Below are 9,753 nucleotides of genomic sequence, written 5' to 3'. Positions count from 1 at the left end.
TGCTGACCTCTAGGAGAAGCGGTGCCTCCTTGGAACTTCTCCAAATCCACAGGGTCCCATCCCAGACCCTTAGCTGCTCACTGCCCAGGTTCCAACTAGGGAGAGAGGACAGAAGGATGAAGACCTTGATGGTGGGGATTGGAGCCAATGAAAAAGGCAAGATGTGTATGATGAAGCTTATAATGGAGACCAAAGGAAGTGATGTCAGCAGAAACACAAGGGGCAGTCGGGACAGTTAGGTAAACACCAGACCGAGCAGGTCAGAGCGAGAAGTTTCTTTTTTTCTTTTTCTTTTTCTTTTTGAGGCAGATTAGCCCTGATCTAACTACTGTCAATCCTCCTCCTTTTGCCGAGGAAGACTGGCCCTGAGCTAACAGCTGTGCCCATCTTCCTCTACTTTATATGTGGGACACCTACCACAGCCTGGCCTGCCAAGCAGTGCCATGTCCACAGCCGGGATCGGGGCCAGCAAACCACAGGCCACCAAGCAACGGAACATGCGAACTTAACTGCTGCGCCACCCAGCCAGCCCAAGAAGTTTAAACAAGTACTACACACCCAAGTTCCACAGCTGGAAGGTTCCTAAGCTCAGGCTCCACAAAGACCTTCAACACTGGGCGCGCTTGACGCCCCCTTCCACGTGATGCGTGGGAGGGTCGCAGAAGACGCCGCAGGGGCAGGGAGGTCACCGTGCATGCGCAGAGAGGGCGCAGCCAGGAGAGCCTGGGCCCGCCCTCTGTGCTTCTGCCTCTGGCACGCTGCCTGGCAGAGACCTGGTTGCAAACGGGCCTTAACACGCGGACTGCAACCTGGGGTGCCGAGCCACGCGGAGCTTCAGCTGAGAGGCTGCCTGACCGGGCGGGGCAGGGATGGGAGGGTGCAGAAGAAGCGGGAGGACGAGGAACTGAAGCCCCGGAAGCCCTGGAGGTCCCAACCAAGGACTCCAAGCTGGAGACCGAGGTTCTGGAGAAGCCGCAACAGCTCAAGGAGCTGACGCAGCGGCAGGCCCGCGGGAACTGGAGGCCGTGCGCGCTGCAACGCTGATCTGAGGAGGGGCGGCGGGAGCAGGAGGGCCGCAAGGAAGCTGGCGGCCTTGCCTGAGAAGCTATGAAAGGAAGACTGCCAGAGGACCCGCATTCGGAGGAGGCTGCTGCTGCTCCTGCGCCGTCCCCGCCAGCCGTCCAGCCCCGCCTCACCTCCATCCAGGACGAGGCCCTCAAGCCAAGAGGAAGGTGGAGAGCGGGCACCCAGGGTGGCAGGCCCTGGTTGTCGGGCCTGGGCGTGGTGAAGAAAACGGACCTGGAACGCCTCCCTTGGTGGGGCCGCATGGCCCCTGCCCCAGACACAGTGAAAAACAGGAAGGCAGCTGACCTTGCACCCCAGTCACCAGTACCTCCTCCTACTGCCAGCTGGGTGCATATTCAGACAGCAAGGACAGCAGTGGCAGCACCTGAGGCCTGCGCCCCTGCCCAGCTCCTTCGCCAGGTCAAGGGTCACATGTCTGACTCCAGCTTGTGGTCGGCCCAAGAGTCCTAGCACCGACCAGTGCCGCCACTGGACAAGCAGGAACATCCTCCGAGCCAGTGGGGCCAGAAAGGGCTTCAGCCGCGGGGCTTGGTTCCTCTCCTGTCCTACCACTCAGCAGCCCCCTGGGACGTCGCGCTCCCCAGCTCACGCCACCCTCGACCTGGCCCTGAGTTCAGGGCTGCAACGTCCCTGGAGCGGCTCTCGGCTTCAGGTAGGCCTTTGAGATGTCAGCCGTGAGTTAAGCATGTGGGGAAGCCTGCCCACCCCCGGTTGGTTTCTTCCCTTCCTGCCAGACAACTGTCTGGAACCAATAAAAGGAACCTGCAAGAAACCCCCCACAAAAACAACCAAAAATACTGTCACGGCTTTGTTTAAGTCTGCATTGTTAATTTAGCCATAATTTCTATGGATACAATTCTTAAGGTATACGATAAAATGAGATAGTGTTGAATAAGATTGACTTAGACCAAAGATTCCACATTCTCGTTTTCGTATAGTACTTGTGTTCTAAAACTTTATTCTCTAAGTGCATGCTATGTTACTCTTATCGCATACTCTGTGTCCTCTATCTTATAAAATCTTTACGACTTACTTTCAAAAGTCACCTATTATTTCACAAATTGAGAGATTCGAAAGCTGAAGCCTAGAGAGGTAGGTTAATTTGTCTGAGGTCACACAGGTATTAAATTGGTGGACCTAGAAGTAGAAACCAGTTCTTTTGTCTCGAGACTAACATCAGCTACCTTGCTAATGTGGCCCTATGCTGATGTCTTTGGTTAATTGCTTAAAACAAACCAGACGAGTATACTCATTAGTAGGGTCCCGTCATAAGATTGTACTGTTTTGCTTTACTTATTTTTTTCATCTTAATCTGTGCATTATTCAAGTAAAATATGCTTCCTGATCACCGTGGAAATTGTCCATAACAGAGGGTGATGATGATAATGACAATATCAACCCTTAAAATAAGGACAGTAGGGTGATTGCCTTACATAATTTTTGTGTTAGCAAAATGGCTTAGTAGTACTATTTATTTATATTTTTTTGTTTATTTTTGCTTTTGGTATTCATTTCCCTTCAGAGTCTTCATTCTCTCTTTACCAGGTTAAACAACCCAAAATTTTCCAATATTTGCCAGTCCTACGTTATCCACATTTATGTTTCTACTTGACACCGAATTCAGAGCACTCCTGGACTATGGCTCGCTTCAAAAAAGCTTTTTTTGGTTTGGTCTGAAAAAAATATAGCAAACTTTGCTGTTTTAGTTATTTCTTCCAAACTTCCTTCTGAGGACTTAAGATTTACTTTTTCCAAAGTATTGGTATTTATCTTCAGTCACTGCATAGAGGGAAAGAGGTCAATTGAATCTAGCACCTTGGCTTTAGGTGTACATGTGCTTATTGATAAGTAGTATCAAGAAAGATGCTCGGGAATTTCAATTTTAGCAAATTCTTTTCCTCTTTTCCATGACAACTAATATTACTAGAGGGCAGTTTTCCCTTGCAGTTATGTTATGAAAGAACTTCTGTGTTTAACTTTTCCAAGAATACCGTCATGTGTCACTGAACGACTGGGAAATGCTATGAGAGATCTGTCCTTAATTTTGTTGTTGTGTCAACATCGTAGGTTGTACTTAGACAAAACTAGATGGTATAGCCTACTACACATCTAGCTATATGGTAAAAATCTTGTGTGACTACTCTTGTACATGGGTCCATCATTGACTGAAATGTTGTTATGCAGCACATGACTGTAAATACATAAGTAGAAAAAACAGATCTTAGTCCAGTCAAAAGTGTATTGATATATAAAATTTCATTCAAAAGTGTACAAATATCCAGGGCAGTTGACTTAAACAAAAGAAAATCCTTAGCTTTTCAAAAATAAGAAAGAAGTAAAGAAAGAAAAAAGGAAGGAAAGAAAAATAGAACTTTTGGACGTCATTAGAAGTTGAATATCGACGTCTAGGAGTTTTATGGCTGGATAAAATGAATGCCACTCTTTGGATATTTCAGAATTTCATTCCAGGTGTGAATAACCTCAGAACAGGGAGACTCTGCAAAGTACATTAGCTCTAAATTATTAATAAAAAACAGATTTTATTTAGGGGCAGAGTGGTATGGGAATTGAGATTCCAAGACTGCACATTATTGTTCACTTAGGGATATTGTGTTAGGTAACAGTAAAGAAAAGAAGAGGAGAGGAAAGGCCGGTAGTTTTAACATCTAACACTAGAGCATGTTCAAGGTGTGAACCATAATTCCCAAAGGGACAGGAGACTAGGTGTCCGCCTCCTTGATCTAATGCCATAATGTAAGAAATGAAAGGCAGTTGACAGAAGCAAGTGATTTTATGTCTGTATTTTTTCCCCCCAAATTGTCCACTGCTATTCAGGTGTTTCTCTTGAGGTACACAAAGGCAGTTTTATTAGTTGAGTTCATATGTTTGTATTCTTGCACTAAAACAAAAAGAAAACAAATATGATGGCTTTTCTTCTTTATACTCTTTCTACTGTGTTGCTTTTCCTACTAATTCCATTGTGTTGTGAACATATTGAATCAGAGGAAAAGCAACTCAGTATTTTGACTGTGTCTAGATTAGGAAACTGTCAAGAAAATGGAAAAAGCCTTATTCTTAGAACAACCAGCACCTACTCCAGCACCTCCCTTTTTCTAGCCCATCTTTCAAAAAACGCATGTTTATAACTATTTTTATGATCCTATGTCTTCTGACCTCTTCACCAGAAAAAAAAAAAATGTTTTTGAACTTTGTTAAATACCACGTTCATTAAATATATCCTTTTTCTAGCATGTTTCAAGCTTTCTTAAAGTAGAGAAATTTGTTGATTTAAAATTACACAGAATTTATGAAACAGAAGAAGTACTGAGATTTGTAGAGGTCCCAAGTGTATCCAACCAAACTGAGAGAGCCAATTCAAAAATCACTGTGCAGAAAGGTGGGGTGGGAGGAGATGAGACCCACAAGGGACATGTTGATGGACTAGATTTTCTCAACAGAGTGGAAGTGAAAACTAAAAAGAAGGGTTTAATTGCTTCCGGCAAAGGGGCTCTGTATGGAGCAAGGAGGAGGAGAGATGAAATTGGTGAGAAGGAATGGAACTTTGAGGGAAGAGATTATTCCTAATAGGAAGTTTGATCATAAATCTGCTCTGTGATATGAAAACAAACAAGCGAAAAACAAGGGAAAACCCAAAATCACTTTTCTCTCAATCTTCAAAACAGCATTATGGATGATATCTGGTGGATGCAACACAGTGTTTAATATTGGCTTCAAGATAGGTACAAGACAAAGACAATGCCATCTGCAGGAAGCCGTCCTTTCCCGGGTTTCATATCTGTCTGAGAGGGTTATTTATCACCTAGGTGCAAGAGTTGAGGATAGTAGTGGTGCATCCGTTGGATTTGTTTTTCAGTTTCCTCTCTGCAGTTCTGTCCTCATGATTTAGAATAACGATTCTCAAAGTTTGGAACAGGAAATCTTTGCATGTTGTCTCAACATTTTTAAACCTTTTATAAATACTTTGAAATAAAATTTTTCCTGATCTTCATTATAGGTATTTAAAGACTATAGTTTTGCTAGAGTATTGTGAATAGTTGTGAACTATGTAAAAAATAATTAAGTAAATTCATGTGTGTTGCAGGCTGTACTCAATGTAATAATATATTTCACATAGTTTCTCCTTGTGAGCATCATGGTGGCACAACTCTGGATATGATTATGGGAATATATTTTTATTGTAAAAATCATCTATCAGGTTGAGTTTGCCAATATTTCAGAACCATGGGTCATCTACTAATGCCATATTGAAAACTGTGAATAGTTAAATTCTAAAAAAAAAATCACCATAGGTCAGAAAAGAGGGAAACAATTTTACGGCCAGAATATTAAGAAATATTTTAATTTCCAGAATATTAAAAAAACCCACCTTGGAATAAAATAGTTATTAGGTTCCAAAAGTGTCAATAATCTATATTTGCATATGACAAAAAAGAAGCATCTCAAAACCCTAAATCATGATTGCTTTGGAGGTCAATTATATTTGTGAAAGTTTTATAAAGAAGTATGTTTTCCTTCTTTCCCTACATGGAAGAGGAAAGATAAAACATAAATTCCTGGATCAAATATGTGGTACACCATGGGATTCAAGGCTACGTGACATTAGCAAGACCAAGGCCAACCAGCAGAGACGTAGCTATTGGTAAAGAACTCAAACTTCAGATAGAGTTTAGAATCATCCATAATATACAACTCAGGATTATGCTTTAATCAACTCAGAATGAGCAAAGAGATGGCCCAAGGGATGATGGATAAAGATGAGAAGAAAAAATCAAACAAAAAACTAGTAAGCACCAGAAGAAACACCTTCAAGTTTATGTGTCCTAGCATAGTATCCTCTTTTTCTCTCTGGCTCGGGGAAAAAAAAATCCCATGGGCCTGAGAATCAGTGCCAAGTGTAATACAGACTCAAGAGCAGACGTTCCTGCTTATGTTCAGATGATGGGCTGAATACCTTGTAGGAAAGGCTGCAAATCCCATTAGGCTTAACATGTCTACCAAAATGTCTGTTTAGGTTTCCCCAACAGATTGAGAAAGGGAAGCAAAGCCCATGTATTTAATAAGCTGTCAAATAAGAAGACTACGATTTTTTTTTTTTAATGATAGGAATTCTGAGCCATGTAAGATCATTAGCTCTTCGATGTAAACACATGATCCTTGAGTCACGAAAGGCCTTTAATGTCACCTTACCTATGTTTATGGATTTACATGGTGTTTCCAAGAACCTGATCGAAGAATAAAATATAAGGCAATGCAGCATTTAAACTGTTTCTCAGTTGTTCCCAAAGTTAGTTCTTCCATTGCCTTAAGGCCTTCATTTGACACTCTGTACGGTATTCTCATATCTTTAATTCTGCTCTGGTCATTGCTTAAATGAGCTTATTTTTGTAAACTTCTTAGAACACTGCCTGGTACCTCCTGAGCTTTATGTAAATATTGTTAAATAAATAAAATCACCTTCTTCTCCACCCAACTTAGATTTCATGGTCCGTAGACTTTAACAATGCATTTGTCATTTCCCTAAACTCATTTTATCAATTTTTATTCTATCACACACACTTGAAAAAAAGATTGAGTTTGGAAAGAAAAAAATGCCATTTCTCTACCTGAACCAGGTTTCTGAGCATCCCTGGGGAAAATCACACAACCAGGTAGAGAGTAGTCAATAGAGAATTAGGATCAACAACCACATGTGAAACCTCAAACCCCTCTGGCCTACCCACTAATTCTCTCAAAGTGTCTGGAATCATTACTTACATTGGTCCTCAATCCTCATGCCTCCGCCCCACCTCCCTTTTCCTGTAAACCGACCCCTTTAGTCTCCTGCATTATGTCAGCATTTATATATGCTTCCCTTTCTCCTAACAAAACAAAAGCTTGGGTCAACATTGTCTTCTCTTTTAGAAGAGAACACTAACTTTGTCAAACTTTTAGAAAGAATCTTCTAAACTCAACATCTATTTCCTCAGCGTTCCTCACTTCACTTTATAGTTCTTTTTGCTTTAAACTTGGATTGTGTTAAGCCTCAGCCTTCACTTGTGATTTCTCTTGACTTCTGTGCTCATGGTATCACTTGCATTTTCCTCTCTGCCTTCAAATGCTCATTCCTCTGGATCATTGTTATGGACTGACTTGTGTCCCCTCCTCAAAGTTCGTATTTTGGACCCCGAACCCCCAATGTGACTATATTTGGAAATAGGGCCTTTAGGGAGGTAATTAAGGTTAAACAGGGCAGGAGGGTGGGGACCCTAATCCAATAGAACTGGTGTCCCTATAAGGAGAAAGAGAGAGAGAGAGACCTGCCCACACCGTGATCTTGGACTTCTAGCCTCCAGAACTATAAGAAAATAAATTTCTGTTGCTTAAACCCCTCAGTCTGTGATATTTTGTTGTGTCGGCCTGAGCAGACGAACACAATCATCTTTCTCTTTGCATTTCTTAAATATTACATCCGCAATATTCTTCTCAATTTCTTCATTTTCTTCATAGATAGTTGCACCCACTCACAAGCCTTAAACCATCATCTCTATGCAGATTACTTAGCAATTGATATCGTCACCCCAATGTTTTTCTTAGTCCTAACCCTCCAGCAACCTACTGATCGTCTTCACCCTTGAGTCTTGCAAGTCCTTCAAATTGAAAATGTCTAAAATTGAATTCAGCATCTCAACTTCTCCATCCCCGCCCCACAGTACTATTCCTGCCATTTCTGATTGCCATAATTTGTACCTGTATAAGCAAGAAACCTCTAAGGCAATCCTTTTCTCACATCCTCACCATGCCTTATGATTGACAGGTAATCAAGCATCAAGTCCTTTAAATTCCACCTGAACATCTCTGGCAAATCTGATTACTTCTCACAATTTACATGACTAATATTTAGCCATCTCAGCTACCATCATTTGTCATCTTGGCAACAGCAGCAAATCCCTAACCTGTTTTACTTTCTTCATTGCTCTTCTCCTCTCCATTCCCTACTGGTAAAGATAAATCTGTTAATGTTTAACTCCAGCTTCAAATGCTTTGAATCCTTTCCAATATCTCTGGGCTTAACTGCCTCCTATGACCCCGTAGGATATACCATTTTTCTTGCCAGTCTTCCTCTTATAATTCATATCCTGACAATTCTGAATTCCCTTCCATTCTTCTTATTTGAAGAAGGGATTCTCTTGAAGTTTAAAAGGAGTTAAACAATTTAACTCCTTTAATTTAACTTTAATTTAATTTTTTTTAATTTAATTAACTTTAATTTAATTTAATTAACTTTAATTTAACTTTAAATTTTAATTTAAACAATTATATCTAGGTAATATGTTTTACCAGCTTACATGATATAGATTTGAAATATAAAAAAAGTTATGGATACCCATGACAACCTGGACTCTAGAGATTTAGAGATAGTGGCACAAAATAATTGTAAGAATTTATACTAGTCTATGAATTAGTAACGTTTTCTCGAGTGCAAGCAACAAAAATTGACTCAGTAATTTTTGGCAGAGAGAGACACTGTAGTAGCTCACAGAATTAAAGAAAGAACTTAATGGTGAAGCCAGAGAACTAAGGGAAAATTCAGCATAACACCAGAAAATCAGCAATAGGAGTTTGTGGATTTTGCCTTAAGAATTCTGCCTTTGGTGAGGCTCAGCATAAGCTACTCCAGGCTTTGTGTTTTCCATTCCAAATTTCAGAGAACTGGGGAGAGAATCTGATTGTCATCACTGGAACCAAGTGTCTACCACTGGATCAAATAGCTAAGTTCATTCGGCGTGACATGGAGCATAGAACATGGACACTGGTGTCATTCATACCTGTTTATTAACCATGTCATTTCCAGAGAATGAGGACTCACTTTCATTTAGGAATACACTGATTGAGTCTATGACGTGAGTTGGTATTTGGTGTAAGTTTTTGTTTAAAGCAAGTACTGTACAGTATTGATCTTTTGTACTTTGGGGTTGAATGAATAAGTGACATTTTTAGAGTATGCTTCAGCCAGTGATATTTGGAGGGATATCGTATTAAAAGAAGTTAATTAATTATTCTAATTACCAGCTGTGAAAGGAGAAAAGTGTAAAAGCTTTCTTTTGCAGCACAACAGGATTCCTTCCATGCTTATTCAAGATGATTTATAACATAGTCTGAACAGACGAGAGGAGCTTGATTTTCTATATTTAGAATTGCATTACAATGAAGACCTAAATATTTTATATTTTAAAGGGTATTTTTAAAGGGTCTGTGGATTGTTTTGTCTTCTTAGACATGGATTTTTGGCTTAAGGCATGCCCACCTGCTGGGGCAGTAGTCATCAGCCTGCCATAGAAAACGCAAGACTGCTGAGCAATGCTGTTGTAACTCCCTGCCTGTAAGCTCAGCCTCCCACTCCTCCACCTCTCCAAACCCCCTTACCTGGAAGCTGCATGGAAACCTTTTATTATTGAAAGGGCTCTGAGAATATGAAACAGCTGGTCATGTCTAATATCTTAAAGATGCACACATGCTCACTTTTTATTTAATGCCCTCCTGGTAATTTGAGCAGATGCTTGCTGCAATGCAACATGAGTCATCTGAAAAGTATGTACCTCAAAACAGTTCAAAAATATCAGAGGAAATTTACAAAACTTTTCTTAAACCAAACTAAAAATATATGGT

At 40.9% G+C, this 9,753-nt stretch overlaps 1 long non-coding RNA gene across 1 annotated transcript in view; it reads left to right on the top strand.

Moving 5' to 3' along the window:
• Nucleotides 1–703: 703 nt before the first annotated feature.
• The window catches only part of LOC138918476 (uncharacterized), a 28,596-nt gene continuing 19,546 nt past the window's right edge, over nucleotides 704–9,753 (top strand). Inside the window, exon 1 of the long non-coding RNA XR_011427888.1 lies at nucleotides 704–1,738. This is a non-coding gene — a long non-coding RNA (uncharacterized lncRNA). The remainder of the gene's footprint in view (nucleotides 1,739–9,753) is intronic.

The sequence above is a fragment of the Equus caballus genome, chromosome 17 (assembly GCF_041296265.1).
Source record: "Equus caballus isolate H_3958 breed thoroughbred chromosome 17, TB-T2T, whole genome shotgun sequence".
Taxonomy (NCBI): Eukaryota; Metazoa; Chordata; class Mammalia; order Perissodactyla; family Equidae; genus Equus; species Equus caballus.
This window is presented reverse-complemented; position numbering and strand designations above follow the sequence as displayed.